We start from the raw sequence: 17,439 nt of genomic DNA, 5'->3' as shown, positions 1-17,439 counted from the left end.
GCAACCCACTCCAGTATTCCTGCCTAGGAAATCACATGGACAGAGGAGCTGGGAGGACTACAGTCCAATGTGGTTGCAAAAGGGCCAGCCACAACTCAGTGATCAAACAAACAAACAAAGTCATTACTAAAGATGACTGATACTGTCACAGGTTAGACGTGTGCTTGTTGAGGATCTGCTTGAAACAATGGAGCCGTTACATGTGAGATCTCCTGCCCAGTCTCCTCCAAGAGCGGCCAGGAATGCAGTATGGAGTTTGCACTGGGCCTGAGGTGCCTCCCCCAAGTCCCCTGGGTACCAGGATGCACCACACCTGGGGAGCCCCTTCTAGGCAAGGCCTGACCCTGAAGGCAGCTCCCACTATCCTAAAGTGACCTGACTTTCAAAAATCTACAACTGAGATAAAAGGTCCAAAATTTGCTGCCCAGGAAATACCAACAAGAGGTCAGAACTTTCTGGAACCTTAAAAAACCCAAATCTTTTTTTTTTTTTTCCTGCTAAGTCACAAAAGATTTTTTTTTTCAATTCAAAAATAATTGAAGTACAGTTAATCCACAATGTTGTGTTAATTTCAGGTGTACAGCAGAGTGACCCAGCCACACACACATATATACGTATCTAGTCCTGTCTAGATTTCCTCTTACCTCTAAAGAATTCAAATCTTACCCACCTCTTTGCCAAGAACAGTTTTCTTAGCTTGACTTTCAGGGTGAGGCAAGATGTGAAGAGGTTATAAGCACAGATCTGGATTTGAATCCTAGAGTGGCCACTGACCCTATTTGTGAACTTGGACAAATTACTCACAATCTGTTTTTTTTTTTTTTTTTCATGTATTAAGTGAGAATGATAACACCTTCCTCCCAGGATTTTGGGGGAGAGTAAATGAGGAAATGATTATGATTCACTTGAGCTTGACACATGGTAAGTGCACAGTGATGGTCAGTTATTAATACTGTCCTTGTGATCTTAATATCTCTCTCGTATGATCATTTCATTCTGGTAGCAAAGGACCTCATGGGCTGAAATGACACGGTAGTCTTCTCCATTATCAAGAAAAGGAAACAAGGAAATCAGAGTCATTTTATTCTTCAGAGCTTTAATAATGAGAATGTGCTCATTCTCATGATGTTTCCTGATAAACTGACTAAATGAATAAAACAAGACTCTGTATTTCCTCGTCAGATATACCCAGCTTTACCTCATTTTATTGTGCTCCATTTTCTTATGCTTTGAAGATATTACATTTTGTATCAATTGAAGGTTTGTGGCAACCCTAGGTCAAGCAAGTCTATGGACACCATTTTACCAAATGGCATTTGCTCACTTTATGTCTCTGTGTCATATTTTGGTAACTCGCACAATATTTCAAATGTGGTCATTATTGTTATATTTGTGATGGTGATCTGTGACCAGGGATCTTAGATGTTACTCCTATGGCTCACTGAAGGCTCAGATGATAGTTAGCTTTTTTCTTTTTTCACCAGTAAGGTATTTTTAAATTAGGATATGTACCTTTTTTTTGGCTGCTCCAGATCTTTTTTTTTTTCTTTCCTTGAACTGAACACATTTATTTTTTAAATTAATCAATTTAATTGTAGGATAATTACTTTACAATATTGTGGTGGTTTTTGCCATACATTAACATGAATCAGCCACGGGTGCACACGTGTCTCCCCATCCTGACCCCCTCTCCCCACTCCCTCCCCACCCCATCCCTCTGGGTTGTCCCAGAGCACTGGCTTTGAGTGCCCTGTTTCACGCATCAAACTTGCACTGGTCATCTATCTTACATATGGTAATATACATGTTTCAATGCTATTCTCTTATATCATCCCACCCTCCCCTTCTCCCACATAGTCCAAAAGTCTGTTCTTTACATCTGTGTCTCTTCTGCTATCTTACATATAGGATCGTTGTTACCGTCTTTCTAAATTCCATATATATATGTTAATATACTGTACTGGTGTTTCTCTTTCTGACTTGCTTCGCTCTGTATAATAGGCTCCTGCTCCAGGTGTTAGTTGTAACATGTGGGATCTAGTTCCCTGACCAGGGATCAAACCCGGGCCCCTGCATTGGAAACACAGTCTTAACCACTGGCCACCAGGGAAGTCCCTGTACACTGTATTTATTAAGACATAATGCTACGACACACTTAATAGACTATAGTGGAGCATAAACATAACTTTTATATGCACTGCAAAATCAAAAACATTGTGTAACCCACTTCATTGGGATAGTCACTTTATTGCAGTGCTTGGGAACTGAACTCGAGACAGCTCCAGGGTACAACTGTACTTGAGACAAAAGTGGTTTAATTTTCATTTCCGCCCAGGGTAGAAAAGGAAACATAAAAATGATAGAATACGGAACTCAGTTAAAACCCAAGGATGGGCTGCAAATTATTAAAGCTGCCCCGCAGGACCCCTATGTCATATCCTACATGCAGGAACCTGCCATTTAGGCTTCCTTTAAGAAGTTTTAAATGATTATTTTTAAGCGCCTCTGAATTGTAGCAGACACTCCAGTTTTGCCAGGATGGGCAATTTGGCCCAGCATATTGACAGAATGTTGTGGTTCTTCTTTTTTTTTTTTTGGTTTTTAATTATAACATACAATCTGTTCTGAGATGATTTCCATCTAGACACAGGTGTCTGATTAGATGACACGTGTGGCCCTACTGATTCTTCCCACATGCCATGAATTTACAAGCTTACCAGTCACGTTTGCAGTTAAACTATTTATTTACAGAGGTCTGTCATTCCTTTCTTCTCATAGTCTCCCTGATTGGCCTCCATTTTCGGCTGAGAAAGTTGAGCTGAGAGAGCAAGAGCAGAGGTCTCCAGGAGTTGCACTAGTTCCCGTTTCCTCAGGAAACAGGAAGAATGCCAAGAAAGGTGACCCTCAAACGCCTGTACACAGAGGGATTGCTGCTGCTGCTGCAATCGTGTCCGACTTCAGTCGTGTCCGACTCTGTGCGACCCCAGAGATGGCAGCCCACCAGGCTCCCCCGTCCCTGGGATTCTCCAGGCAAGAACACTGGAGTGGGTTGCCATTTCCTTCTCCAATGCAGGAAAGTGAAAAGTGAAGGTGAAGTCACTCAGTCGTGTCCGACTCTTGGCGACGCCATGGACTGCAGCCCACCAGGCTTCTCTGTCCATGGGATTTTCCAGGCAAGAGTACTGGAGTGGGGTGCCATTGCCTTCTCTGACACAGAGGGACTAAGTCTTTTCATTTGTTTTCCTCAGGGTGCTTCTAACAGAGTGGGACCCTCAATACATTTGTCAGGCTAAGGAAAGGGAAAACATGTCTGTGGCTCAGGTGGTAAAGAATCCGCCTGCCAAGCAGGAGATACGGATTTGATCCCTGGGTCAGGAAGATCCCTGGAGAAGGAAATGGCTACCCACTCCAGTATTCTTGCCTGGAGAATCCTGGATGGAGGAGCCTGGCAGGCTAGAGTCCATGAGATCCAAAAGAGCTGGATGGGACTGAGTGACTAAACAATTCCAGGAAAGGTTCAGGGCAGAACCAGGAGGACAGGGAGCATTCCGTGAATACATGAGGGATGCAGGAGAGTTTAGCATGGAAGGGGGTTCAGGAGGGGCCCAGTGGAAGTCCAGGAAGATCCCATACAATAGTACTCTTGGAGTACAATAGGAGACATACAATAGTACTCTTGGAGCAAGACAATCACTGTGGGTCACACATTCAATGGTGACTGAGGATGACAGAGGCAAGTCAGGATGAGAACTCAAGATCCGAGATAGTGAGATTTCAGAGTCCAGGTGTAGTGGTAGATGACTTGGCCTGCGGTACCCAGAGTCGGGATGGGGGAGAGGTGGCCATGCCCTGGGATAGCTGTGCCCCAGCTGGTTCCAGCAGACCCTAACTCAGAACACATCCTCATTCTTGGTGGTTAGGAGAGCACTCTGGGCTCACTCCATCCCTGAATCCAGGAGAGGCTCCACGGGGGTGGCCTCCATCCCAGGGCACAGGCACAAAAGATATGGAGACAGCGTAGCTAAGTCTCTGCCACACCACCATCACTCATGCACAGCCCACTGCCCTGGTGTTCTCAGTTCAGTTCAGTTCAGTCGCTCAGTCATGTCCGACTCGTTGTGACCCCATGAATCACAGTACGCCAGGCCTCCCTGTCCATCACCAACTCCCAGAGTTCACTCATATCCACATCCATTGAGTTGGTGATGCCATCCAGCCATTTCATCCTTTGTTGTCCCCTTATCCTCCTGCCCCCAATCCCTCCCAGCATCAGAGTCTTTTCCAATGAGTCAACTCTTCGCATGAGGTGGCCAAAGTACTGGAGTTTCAGCTTTAGCATCATTCCCTCCAAAGAACACCCAGGACTGATCTCCTTTAGAATGGACTGGTTGGATCTCCTTGCAGTCCAAGGGACTCTCAGGAGTCTTCTCCAACACCACAGTTCAAAAGCATCAATTCTTCAGTGCTCAGCCTTCTTCACAGTCCAATTCTCACATCCATACATGACCACAGGAAAAACCATAGCCTTGACTAGAGAGACCTTTGTTGGCAAAGTAATGTCTCTGCTTTTGAATATGCTATCTAGGTTGGTCATAACATTTCTTTCAAGGAATAAGCGTCTTTTAATTTCATGGCTGCAGTCACCATCTGCAGTGATTTTGGAGCCCCCCCAAATAAAGTCTGACACTGTTTCCACTGTTTCCCCATCTATTTGCCATGAAGTGATGGGACCAGATGCCATGATCTTCAGTTTTCTGAATGTTGAGCTTTAAGCCAACTTTTTCACTCTCCTCTTTCACTTTCATCAAGAGGCTTTTTAGTTCCACTTCACTTTCTGCCATAAGGGTGGTGTCATCTGCACATCTGAGGTTATTGGATATTTCTCCTGGCAATCTTGATTCCAGCTTGTGCTTCTTCCAGCCCAGCGTTTCTCATGATGTACTCTGCACAGAAGTTAAATAAGCAAGATGACAATATACAGCCTTGACGTACTCCTTTTCCTATTTGGAACCAGTCTGTTGTTCTCAAACTCCCTTAAAACCTCTGTGATCTAGAGCCAGAGTGAGAACTTGGTACCCCTCCTCCCCAACGTAACTAGGATCTACAAAGGTAGCACTTCTGGTTTTGTCTGTATCATGCTACTAGGGAGTCCTGGGAAACACAATCTCAAGAGCAATTATTTTTATCTTCTCTTCCATAAGCCCTTCTTCCTCCTTGAAATTTCCTGGTCCCGGGCAGATTTTTCTTCTTTAAAGGGAAGAGAAAAAATCAGGAGATTCTGAATGTCTGGTCCATCGGCAAGAAGAGCAAACAGCCTGGAGAGGAAGAGCCTAGAACATCCCTGGGACCCTGGGTTCAATCTCCAGGATCAGCTCCATCACCCAAGGAAAATAGTGCCCTGAGGACTTTGGGGCTGACTATAAGCAGCACTATCCAGGACCTACCCAGATAACCTGACCATGTCCACGCATCTCCAACAACTGACAAAATCAATTAAGTAGAATTGTATAAAATTGCTAGCAGTTCTACCAATTACATCTCAGAGGATGGTTGGATGACATCACTGACTCAATGGACATGAGTTCAAGCAAGCTCCAGGAGATCGTGAAGGACAGGGAAGCCTGGCACGCTGCAGTCCATGAGGCCACAAAGAGTCGGACACGACTTAGCGACTGAACAGCAACTGCCAATTACCTTAAAAGGGAAATTTCATATGGCTCAACCTAGCACTATCTTGGATAATAACCCCTACTCTGTCTCTACACTAACAATAGTTAATCAAAGTAGGCATAGTAAAAATTAAGTGTCCTCATTCCCAGTCCTCAGCCACCAGTTGGCAGTTTCCAGGAAGGGCACGGGAAAGGATGCCCTTGTGGCATCGTTTTTCTGTTAATTTCCTATAGCAGCATAAACTGACCTCAGCTTGACAATACCGCTGCTTTTGCCTCAGATGAATGTTTACAGGGTTTTCCCAGCACCCATCAAGCCCATGCATGCAGCAGAACGTTCACAGAGCCACTTGTCTCCTTCAGAGCCTACGGGAGCTCCTTATTATCATCTCTGAGGGTCAAACCCAAACTCTTCAGCTTGACATGGAGCAGCACCTCACCCATCCCAACCCCACTCTACCTGGGGTAGGAGATAGATGGGCCCCTGGGCAGAGCAGCTGGAGTTTGTCAAATGGAGTAAAATTGAAGCTTTGTTTTCCGCAGATGCTCCAAGGACAAAGTTAATGGCAGGAGCTGAGCTCTGCTGGAGTAAAGAGATAAGAGGTCTGCTTATGAGGTCAGAGAAAACTCCCCAACTGCACACGCAGTTGAGGAAGCCTCCTCAGGGGTCAAAAACGAGGGCGTGCCATCCCGTAATAAGTGTCGTCAAACCTCCCACTGGCCTCTGCGCTGGAATCCATCTTGGCAAAAAAGCTGCTCATACATATTGGGTGGGGCGCGCTGGAAGGGTGGGTCCTAGAACAGGTCAGGTGTAGGAAAAGAAATGAAATTACTAGCCAAAGGTAAACAAAGATCCAGAAGAACTGCCTGATATATATGATTTAACTGCCTCTTTACTGCATTCTTCCTCACTGGGGAGGGCGCCCATACCCCTTCTCTCTGGGTGGTATTTCTGCCTTGCTTCAGTCTTAAACAAACACAATGTTTCTCTGGGTGCTCTCCCACATGTTATACTGTATCTCTGATAATAAGCTTTGTACCTGTTTTTACAGTTTTTGCCTCTTTGAGAAATTCCTATTTCAAACATGGCAAGAGCGAGGGGAATTTTGTTTCTAGCCTTTTGCCCCGATGGACTAGCGGCTGGGACTCCGGCTGTTCATCCAGGCTACCCAGGTTCAGGTCTTGGGCAGGGAACTAAGATCTCTCTTCCGGACGGTTCACTGCTGTCTCTCTGAGATGGCATCCTCACTCCTCCCACCCATCCAAGCCTCACCATCACGTAAGACCTAAGACCCGCATCCACCAACAAACCCTCCCTGACCTCACAAGTTCACAGTCACAGCTCCCTCTTCTGAAGCTCTGTTCATTCATTAAAACAACGTTTCACATGAATGCTTGAGACCCTTCCTTCTGTACACCTCAGCTCACTGTTACTTCATCTTCCAAGGTTTATAAATATTCCCCCTCTCAACTAAACTCAGCCTCACCAAAAGCAGAGGCCATGGATTACGCAAACTCCCTTCCTCTGTCCCAGGATATATAATAAGCATGTGAGACTGGGGAAACCCGTTTCCAGTACTAACCTCAGCATGCATATCAGGTCTCAGGCTTCCGGTTCTCCTTGCAAAATAATTGAGCGTTTCTAGTTTCCTCACTGGTTAGACATCCCACAACAGACCTTAACTAAATGAAACAAATGAGATAAAAGAAAATATGGTCACAGACATCCACGACTACCAGGAAATGAGACAAGGTAGCATTTGCCAAGGACAGATGATACAGGGAGGGAGTGTATTTCTTCAGAGTTTTGTGAAGCTTCCTTTCCGAGTTGCACAAAGAATGTGAACACAGGGTCAGAAACGCTCATTTAAATCCTGGTCCTACCAGGCTGAGTAGCTGTGTGACCTTGGGAGCACTATGTGACCTCTCTGAGCCCTCTTCCACGTGGGCTAACTCTGGCACCTTGCCTCTGCATGCTGTTTGGCATAGAGTGGGCACTCAACTGTGTCTGTTTTCTTCCCTCTCCAACAGAACAGGTCTCATAACCTTCGGTTTTCTCCCAATCCAAATACATGTCAAGGGCGAAGAGGACATGATGCTAAATGTGACTCGGCAGGGTGAATTTGTCATTTAAGTAGCGACTGAAACAGAAAACCAGTAGGGACAGGACATTAAGAGAAACACCCAGGCAGATCTAAGCATCCGGCTCCTGTGGGTAGATAAACTTCCTGCTCACTGATCCTAGGACTCTCTGGCTGGTCTGAGCCAATAAACTCAGTAACTGCAAGAGCATTTTCTGTTATTACCTCTGATGGGTTTGGCTCCAATCAACTGTGGCCTCCTCACTGCTGTCACAACTCAGATGAATTAATGTAACCTCGTTCCACAAGGGTCAGCTCTACACCTTTTTACACTGAAAAGGCTACCAAAATGACTGGAAGTCACATGAACCCAGTTTCCTATCCAATGATTTATCATTATTTTGTCCAGGCTGCTAATCATCAAGTTTAGGGTCAAGGGGGAAAACACACACACACACACACACACACACACACACAAGGAAAATATACTGCTAACATGAATCTTTTACTTATATTCTTTCACGAAAACAAAAGGAGTATACCATTTCCTGCTGCTGCTGAGTCGCATCAGTTGTGTTCAACTCTGTGCGACCCCATAGATAGCAGCCCACCAGGCTCCGCTCTCCCTGGGATTCTCCAGGCAAGATTACTAGAGTGGGTTGCCATTGCCTTCTCCAATGCGTGAAAGTGAAGTCGTTCAGTCATGTCCGACTCTTCAAGACCCCACGGACTGCAGCCTACCAGCCTCCTCTGTCCATGAGAGTTTCCAGGCAAGGGTACTGGAGTGGGTTGTCATTTCCTAGTCATTAAAAAAAATGCAGTACATGTGTACCGCATTTATTTATTAATTTTTGGCTCTGCTTCTGAGGTATGTGGGATCTTAGTTCCCCAACCAAGGATCGAACCCAAGCCCCCTGCCTTGGAAGCACCAAGTCTTAACTACTGGATCACCAGGGAAGTCTCTTTCTAGTCATTTTAAACCATACCCATAGGTCTAAATTACACCACAAAGAAAAACTATGCCTAAGCTCAGCATCCACTTTGGAATTCTCGCCTTGGCTCCTATAATAACACACTAGAAAAAGAAATAGGAGAATCATACCCAAGTTGCTATAGGACATAAATAATATATGATCACTAACTATTTACAAATTCTGAGTATTAAAAGAAATGGAAATTGGTGTTTTAAAACATCTGGTTAATAAGCAATGCAACAAAAAAAGCCCATGCAATGCATCAAATGACATGGAATCTTCCTTCCTAACAGGGAAGCTCCACTTGAAATTCTTTCCCTTTATCAACCTCTTATTCCTTGATGGTGTCAACAGACTGATTACTGGTGGCCTCAGTAGGCAGTGCTAAGAGACAATTCACTTCCATTTGTCTATGGGAGAGGGAGAGGAATTGGCTGAAATCATTTTCCTTTTCACTGAGTAATCATTTGTCCTGGGAGTTTTCCAGGGGCTGTTTGGGAACAAACTCATTTTGCTCATATGCAAATCTGAGGCAGGAGAAACATTTGCGAACTTACATTTGATTATGCAAACATCCCAAGGAGGGTTTTCCTAAACGAATAAAAAATTGGAACGCAGCCTTTTACTAAGCCTAGTTACTGTTTCGTAACTAGGAAGCCTGGGTAATGTCTGTATTGATCAAAGCCGGGAAAATTAACAAGGGTAAGGTAATAAAATAAAATGGTGCTATTTACTGTCTGTCATCACCGATGACACTCTAATGTCATCACTAATTAATCTTTATTACCGACAGGACATCAGGAACAGAGTAATTAGAAAGACTTTCTCCTGCTCTCATCTCAGAAAAGTCCCAGGTTTGGGGTTCTCTCTTACCTGCTAACCTTCTTGTGCCAGTTCCAAGTGCCTCCCAGCATGTTGGCACAAAAGCTCTCTAGGGTCTCTGGGTGAGGGATGTTTGCCAGTACTTGTTAGAACAGATGCCTGATACATTTTTCCTAAGGTACTCGCTGATTTAATAATGACATTTACTGTCCCAGCTACCTTGAAATTGTGATGCATTTTATGCGGTGCCTCTGTTGTTTACACACACACACACACACACACACACACACACACACACACACACAGAAGTCGCTCAGTCGTGTCCGACTCTTTGCGACCCCATGGATTGTAGCCCACCAGGCTCTTCAGTCCATGGGATTTTCCAGGCATGAATACTGGAGTGGGTTGCCCTTTCCTTCTCCACTGTTGTTTACAAGGGGATTCTAAAGTACGTGTCTTTCCTCATTTTAAAGCTCATCTCTGAGCCCCTCAATATCTCTCATCCTCCCCCGCTCAGTTTTCTGGCTCACCCTGATCTGGTCCCATTTCATCAGCACGTCACGGTTCCCACTTTCTTCTCTGCTAGCTTTATTTTGTCTGATGAATCCTCCTGCTTATGCAAGCCAGAAGGTATTCTCCTCTCTCCTCAGACATTCCAGGTCATTGCAAGACAAAAAGGATCCAGGACTGACGTATGAACTTTTCCCTGTTGTCACTGACCTGCTTCCTTTGAGCACCCTGCTAAAGTGGGAAAACCAGCGGCTCCCACTTGGCAGGGCTTCTCAAATGCTAACTGTGACACCCCCAGGGACCATGTTAAAATGCAGATCCTAATACAGTCCGTCCGGGTGGAGGGTGGGGCTGAGATTCTGCAGCTCTAACAAGGTCCCCAGGTGATGCAATGCTGCTGGCCCCTGGACCACACTTTGAGAAGCACATCTATAGGCCTAAGCTATAGAGAGAAGCTGCAGGTAGGGGGCTCAGTAGAAGGGGGCAATGTAGGGCCCTAGGAACACCCTGGCAGCCAGGGGACAGCAAAGCAGAGGGAAGTGAGGAGTGAATCACGAATGGAGGAAGAACCGGAGCCCTGATGCATCTGAGCATCCTGAGGATCCTCATCCTGGTGCCCCTGAGGATGAGGTGACATCCTCCCCAGGGGGGACCCTGAGGATGCCCGCTGAGGTCCTGTGAGAACAGGCAGCGCCGCTGGGACCCCATGCTGGGCATTACTATTAACACGACCTTGTTTGCTCCCAGGCTGGTGAGCTTCAGATATCTCAGTAACCACGACAGATAACCTTCTCTCCACCCTCGGTTTGTCCAGATGAACGCTTCTCCCGCCTTCTGCTCGTTCCATCGCACGAAGCCTTCAGGCTCCTCTTTTTGCCCGCTGCTCTGTGTCCCACCATTGTCCCTCACATCGGTCCTTCTCTGATATCCAATGCCAGTTGGCTTTGACCGACGCTTCCGCTGAGGATAGCTTCTCTTTCAGGCTGACCCCTGGGTTTAATGTTTCTTCCAACACTCCCCAGCTCACCCACGTCTGGGGTATCACTGCTCACTCAGTAAAATTACAAGAGGGCACAGCTCCCAGGCCGGGCTGTGGTTTCCTATGACCTAGATTTTTAATCCTGACTTGTTGGAGCTCAGAGATTCACAATAACCTTGACTGAGGCTGATGTTTTGCTTCTCTCGGGACTGTTCAAGGCGGTTCAAGGGGGTGTGTTTATTTGGAAAGGGAGCACTAAACTACATCCCACCTTGGGACCCGTCTCCAGCTGACTTGATCCTCCCAGACTTTGTATTTTCCTTCTTCTGTCTGGTTATCACACCACAGAGCCTTCACCGGCCCACTGGTCTCTACCCACCTGTGTCAGAACAACATTCAAACACTGGGCTAGACAGAGCTTTACCACGCTCTATCCCTATAGGTGAGGCGCAGCAACCATTCTTTATTTTTGCCACACTCCATGGCGTGTAGGATCTTAGTTCCTGACCGGGGATAGAACCTGCACCCCCTGCATTGGAAGCACAGAGTCTTAACTACTAGACCATCAGGGAAGTCCCTGTGGCAATCATTCTAAAAGCAATTCCTCCACTGTCTTTTTTCTAGAGAGATGAGCCTAGCTTACTCATTTCTGCATCTCTGTGCTCTGGTTGGACGGATCTCAGAGTGATGTAAAGACACTTGGTGTATCTGTACCATCCACCAGCACCTCCCTGTAGACTCTCATCCCTCATTATCAGACGCATATCTGAGGGGCAGGCACAGACCTCCACTATCCGTTATTGGGAATGCTCTGGTGGTCCACTGGTTAGAACTCTGTGCTTTCACTGCCAAGGGCGATGGTTCAATCCCTGGTGGGGAAACTAAGGCCCCACAAGCTGCATGGCACAGCCCAAAACACAAAAACAAAAGACCTGCCATTGCTTTAAGCACAGAGGAAGCAAAGAGCTTGTGGATTCTTAGAAAGTGGTTTTTAAATGATTTTGATTTCTCTGTAAGACAACCTCCATGTGCAACGTATAATTAAATAGCAAGCAAGTAAAACAATTCAAGAGAAAATGTTCCAAAAATATATATAGTTTTCATTCATGTATAGGAGAAATGAGACATTTGAAAAACACTGGGGCTGCTTATGTAAAATAATAATAAAGGAATATGATGAATAATTTTGAGCCAATAAATAAGACAGCTTAACTAAATGGGTGGATTCCCTGAAAGAGACATGTTACCAAAGTTAACTCAAGAAGAAATAAATACCCTAAGTAGTTCCACTGTGCTATTTACCTGAGGTTTATTTTATTTTTCTTGGCTGTGCTGCACTGCATTGGGGATCTTAGTTCCTTGAGTAAAGATCAAATCCACGTCCCCTGCATTGGATTCTTGGAGTCTTAACCACTGGACTGCCAGGGAAGTCCCTACCTGAGGTTTAGATACACCAGACTGAGGAAGAACTTTATATAAATATTTAAGGTATGGTCATTACATGATGGGTTGGATTTACTGGTAAAAAATTCTCAGAAATTGCTTATATGGAAATATTCATCTTTTGTAAACAAAAGCAATGTCATGGATCAATCTAAGAAAGATACAAAGAAGGATCTTAAGAAGGACCATGTGTTGAAGGCAAAGGCCATGTCAGTGAAAAATCTGTGGGTATCAGAATTAAAAGGGCCAATAGTCCAACACCCTCAATTTTTAGATATGACTATAGACCAGAGAGGTTAAGCAATTAGCCCAAGCCACACAGCCAGCTACTAAGAACTGAAACAGACCCTGAATCTTTCTGAGCAACAGTTCAGACAGGTTTGGGGGAGTCATTTGTAACCATGGAATAAAGCAAAACTCATGGGATTAGCCAGAGGAAACAAAGCCGGACTCAGACTCATCAACAGGCAACAATGCCTAAGCAGAGCAGCCTCAGTTTAACTCTGCTCCAATTATTAAGCCAGCCAACATCCCAACTGGGCAAAATAAGGTCACCCAGTGTTCCTGCAGCTGGCAATAAACAAGTGAGCTCGTCCTTGATCCCTGTAGACAGGATGAGCTAAAAAAAACAAAAAACAAAAAAACAACAACTCCCCAAAATGAATTAAGATTCTAAACAAAGAAGAGTGATGCTGGGGGAAAGCAGATTAAGGTGTAACCTTTTCTTCCTTTAGGAAATTAAAACTGGACTTGGTTTTCCTCTCATTGGAAAGTAGGGAAGTCACAGTGCAAGGACTCTGACTGCATCCAATAAGTATTTGATACTATAAAGCTCCAGCCCAATACCCAACCTGAGTATCAGAGCCACAGGGTCCTCAACTGCACCTCTGCTGGCAGAGGTGTTCCTCACTGCCAGGGGAATCTGCACGGCCAGCACCAGCCCCGCCTCCCAGGAGACGGGAGGTAAAGATGGTAACAAGAGGACAGGCAGGAGGTCACCTACACAGAGGAAGCACTCAGTACCTCGTAGTTAGATCAGATTGACAACGGCGGCACCAAGGCAACAGCTCTCCTACTAAGAAGACCATCTCGGGACTTCCCTGCTGGTCCAGTGGCTAAGACTCTGGGCTCCCAATGCAGGGGGCCCGTGTTTGCCCTGCGCCCTGACTGGGGAACGAGAGCCCGCAGACTGCAACCAAGAGCTGGCATGTCGCAACTAAAGATCCTGCGTGCCACGACCAAGACGAAGATTCTACAGGTCACAACTAAGATCCGATGCAGCCAGATAAACAAATATATATGTAAAAATGCCAATCTCAGTGAGTAGAAACTTACATGGTTCCCTCAAACAGCCCCACTGCTACATCTAGGCCTTTTGAGAGCATCATTTACAAATACTTTTCACAAAGGCTGCTTCCTTCCAAGCCTTAATGGGGTAAACCTTGGCGGCTCTGGCTTCTCCATTTGGGGTTAAGCTTCTTCAGGATCCCTTGTAATGCCGTCTCTTGACACTTGCCCAAAAATACGTGATTTGCAGGGATGAAGCCTATTAAGTAAAAGGGCCTTGCCTGGCAAGATTCCAAACACCCAGCCCTGATGGCAAGCTTGTGGCAGACTGTCCATAAACAGGTATTGCAGGAATGAACCTAACAACTCCATAGTCATTTTTAGGAAAACAGCCTCACAGTCAAGTTCACAATTCTCAGAATGGCCCAGGTGATCAAGGCAATCCTGTACTCAGAATTTTTTTTATCTGTTTCTGCCCCCAAACCTACTGACAGCTCCTCAGTCATGGATGCTGCAAGTGCCCACTCAGACGCCCTTACCAGGCTGCAGCTGCCAGCTCTTCTGATTGATGGGGACGGGAAGGGTACAAAGACAGGGCCCTTACCCCACAGGGAGACCAGCTCCTTGAGGCCCAGCAAGTCTCCCAGCTGAGACCACATCCTTGCTTAGCTGCATCCCTTGCTCATCTTATTCCCCCACCTCCTTCTCCTGTTAGCCCTCCCGCCAAAGTCACCCGCACAGGAATCCCTACCTCAGGGTCCGCATCCAGGGAACACAGACCCCCACCACTGCCCCAAATTATGAGAGCTCTTTACATTTGGTTATTTTAGAGGATAGACCCACACTGCAAGGCATGTGGGATCTTAGCTCCCCGACCTGGATTGAACCCTCAGCCTCTGCAGTGGAAGTGTGGAGTCCTCACCACTGGACCACCAGGGCAATCCCGAGAATAAGAATGAGCACTAAGCGCTTTGCGTATGGTGGCATTTTTCCAAATTCCTAAGTAGAAGGCATTCCTTCTCGTGCGTTTCATTAAAAACAAAAGGCAATGAGGATAAAACCCCACCATGCATGTTTTTTTCCTCCGTTAACATCCTCACTTAAGAGCACTTGACACCCACACATTGTGTGTATGACCACAGGGAACAAGCTGAGACAAAAGAGGCCCCGTCTGCCTCCGAACCCACCCTTCCCCACCTCGACACAAACACTCCACTTGCCTTTCTAGAAAAACCCCTTAGCAAGGACACCCACTTTGTCCTCTGATGAAAAAAGCACAGGAAACTTACAGCACCAGGCAGCCGCCGGTGTCTTTGCTCCGTCCTATAGACAAAGCAACTGGAAAAAAAGCCCATAACTGACAAACCTTCCCGAGAACATGGAACCCGCAGGGGTCTTTCCACTGGGTCTCTGACTTTTTACTTATCCCCCGTTTCTCCTTAATGCAAGTGTGGATTCCTGGTTTTCTTTTCACGCTACAGGACTGCTTTGGCAAAGACAGTCTTTGAAACCAGCAAACCATAATAAAAAAAAAAACACAAACAAAAACCCCAGCAAACCTCCTCAGTTATACTGTTCTTGTAGAAAATGAGCAACACCTGGGAATTCTAAATTTAATATTAGTGGCATTAAAGAGAAAGCAGTAGAGGTTCTAAAAGCCGCAGCACAGCAAACATAACTTTGCACTTGGGCACTTCCTCATAATGAGTTTACTGGGGAGGTCTGCCAGCCCTGGGCATCGCTTGACTCCAAGTTCTACAAAGAAAAAGGAGCTTCCATCTAGTTCCTTTTTCCTTTTTAAATTAACATTTCCATGATTTTGGTTTTCTTAACTCAAACACAGTACATAAAATAAAAGGACTCCTTCTATTTTGTTTTACTTTAACCAGTCTGACCTGTCAGTTCTGTCTTGTTTGCCACTGCCAGTGGCCTCTGATGGCGTCTTTTATTATCCAGACTCAAAATACAAACATGTCATTACCAACAAGGGGCAGTCGTCAAAGGGAAGACTGTGATGTTGGAGCTACTGATGTCTAGGACCAGTCAGAGACACCTACAAGCGAGTTTCAAATTCTGGAGAGATGCTGTCTCAAAGAGAAAACACAGTGACCCCACGCTGTTTGTCTCACAGCATCTGTAACTCTGCGCTTAGACTGTGGGTGGGCTCCAATGATTCCTACCAAACGCCCGGTTCCTTTGTATACCTTTTCTCTCTATCCCTCCTTCGCTCCCTTTATTTATTTATTTTTTTGACCACACCTTGCAGTATGTGGGATCTTAGTCCCCCACCAGGGATCCAACCCGTGGAGTCCTAACCACTGGACTGCTCAAGGGAAGTTCCTTGAGTTCATTTCAACGCTAGCATATATCCATTTGTTTATTCAGAGCCACTTGGAAAGGCAATTAGGGCACAGGGAATCTAATGAAAGCTTTGTGTTTTTCACTTCAAAATACAATTAGCTAGTGGTCAACTATAAGGCCAACATTTTAAAATTACATATATTATATTGTTTTCCTATATAACAACAACAATCAGTTGGGAAATACAATTTTAAACTAAGAACATACATAATGTTAACATACATATAATTCCTAGGAATGAAAAATACATATGATCAACCTAAGTGTTAGGCGGTCGGACTCTTTGTGACTCCATGGACTGTAGCCTACCAGGCTCCTTGGTCCATGGGATTTTCCAGGCAAGCGTACTGGAGTGGGTTGCCATTTCTTTCTCCAGGGGATCTTCCCAACCCAGGGATCAAACCCAGGTCTCCTGCATTGTAGGCAGATGCTTTACCATCTGAGTCACCAGAGAAGCCCAAAAATACTGGAATGGGTAGCCTATCCCTTCTCCAGGGGATCTTCCCAACCCAGGAATCGAACCAGAGTTGTCTCCTGCATTGCAGGCAGATTCTTTACCAACTGAGCCATCAGGGAAGCCCATAAGAAAAATCACAAAACGGAGAGAGGAAATAGGATATCCGTTTAAATAATGGTTCCAAAACGTGAAGTCCTAATAGGTTAAACATATCAGTTCTTTTCAACTGGGATTTGTAGGTTTGATGCCATTTAAGCACTAATGCAATTTTTAAAGACAGACAAGAGGGAAATGAGTAATGAGGATAGTAAAATATATTATAGAGCTATAATTACAATGCCTTGGTACTTACACAAAAAGAGCTGAATTTCACAAAAAAGAAAACTGTAGCCCCAAAATAGATACTACCTCACATGAGAATTTAATGTATAATAAAGGATCATTACAAAGTAATTGAGAAGGGAAGGATTTTTATTCAATACTGGAACAACTGGATAATAATCTGGAAATGCAATGCACTTGGATTTTTATTTGACAAGCATGTACCAAAATAAATTCAAGGTGAATTAATTACAAGTCATAGAAAAACAAATAAATGGTACTTTAATATTAAGTACCATCTTAGTATTTAAGTACTTAAACATTAAGTACCATCTCTTCAAGCCACTGAAGAGAGAACAAGTTTGGAAAACAGAAACATTAAAGATGATCACAAGTAAAAGATCCCAAGAGTTCTTATGTAAAGAACTTTAGTGATGCCACCCTACCCACAGGGACAGGGCCAATGCTGGGTGTCCGGTAGCAAGGTGCCTCAACCGGTCAATGCCAAGAAGCTCAGTGACTACCATAATACAAG

At 45.1% G+C, this 17,439-nt stretch overlaps 1 protein-coding gene across 1 annotated transcript in view; it reads right to left on the bottom strand.

Moving 5' to 3' along the window:
• The window catches only part of DCLK3 (doublecortin like kinase 3), a 59,550-nt gene that overhangs the window by 15,984 nt on the left and 26,127 nt on the right, over positions 1 to 17,439 (bottom strand). The window lies entirely within an intron of this gene.

Source organism: Bos indicus, chromosome 22 (genome assembly GCF_029378745.1).
Source record: "Bos indicus isolate NIAB-ARS_2022 breed Sahiwal x Tharparkar chromosome 22, NIAB-ARS_B.indTharparkar_mat_pri_1.0, whole genome shotgun sequence".
NCBI classification, from domain to species: domain Eukaryota; kingdom Metazoa; phylum Chordata; class Mammalia; order Artiodactyla; family Bovidae; genus Bos; species Bos indicus.
This window is presented reverse-complemented; position numbering and strand designations above follow the sequence as displayed.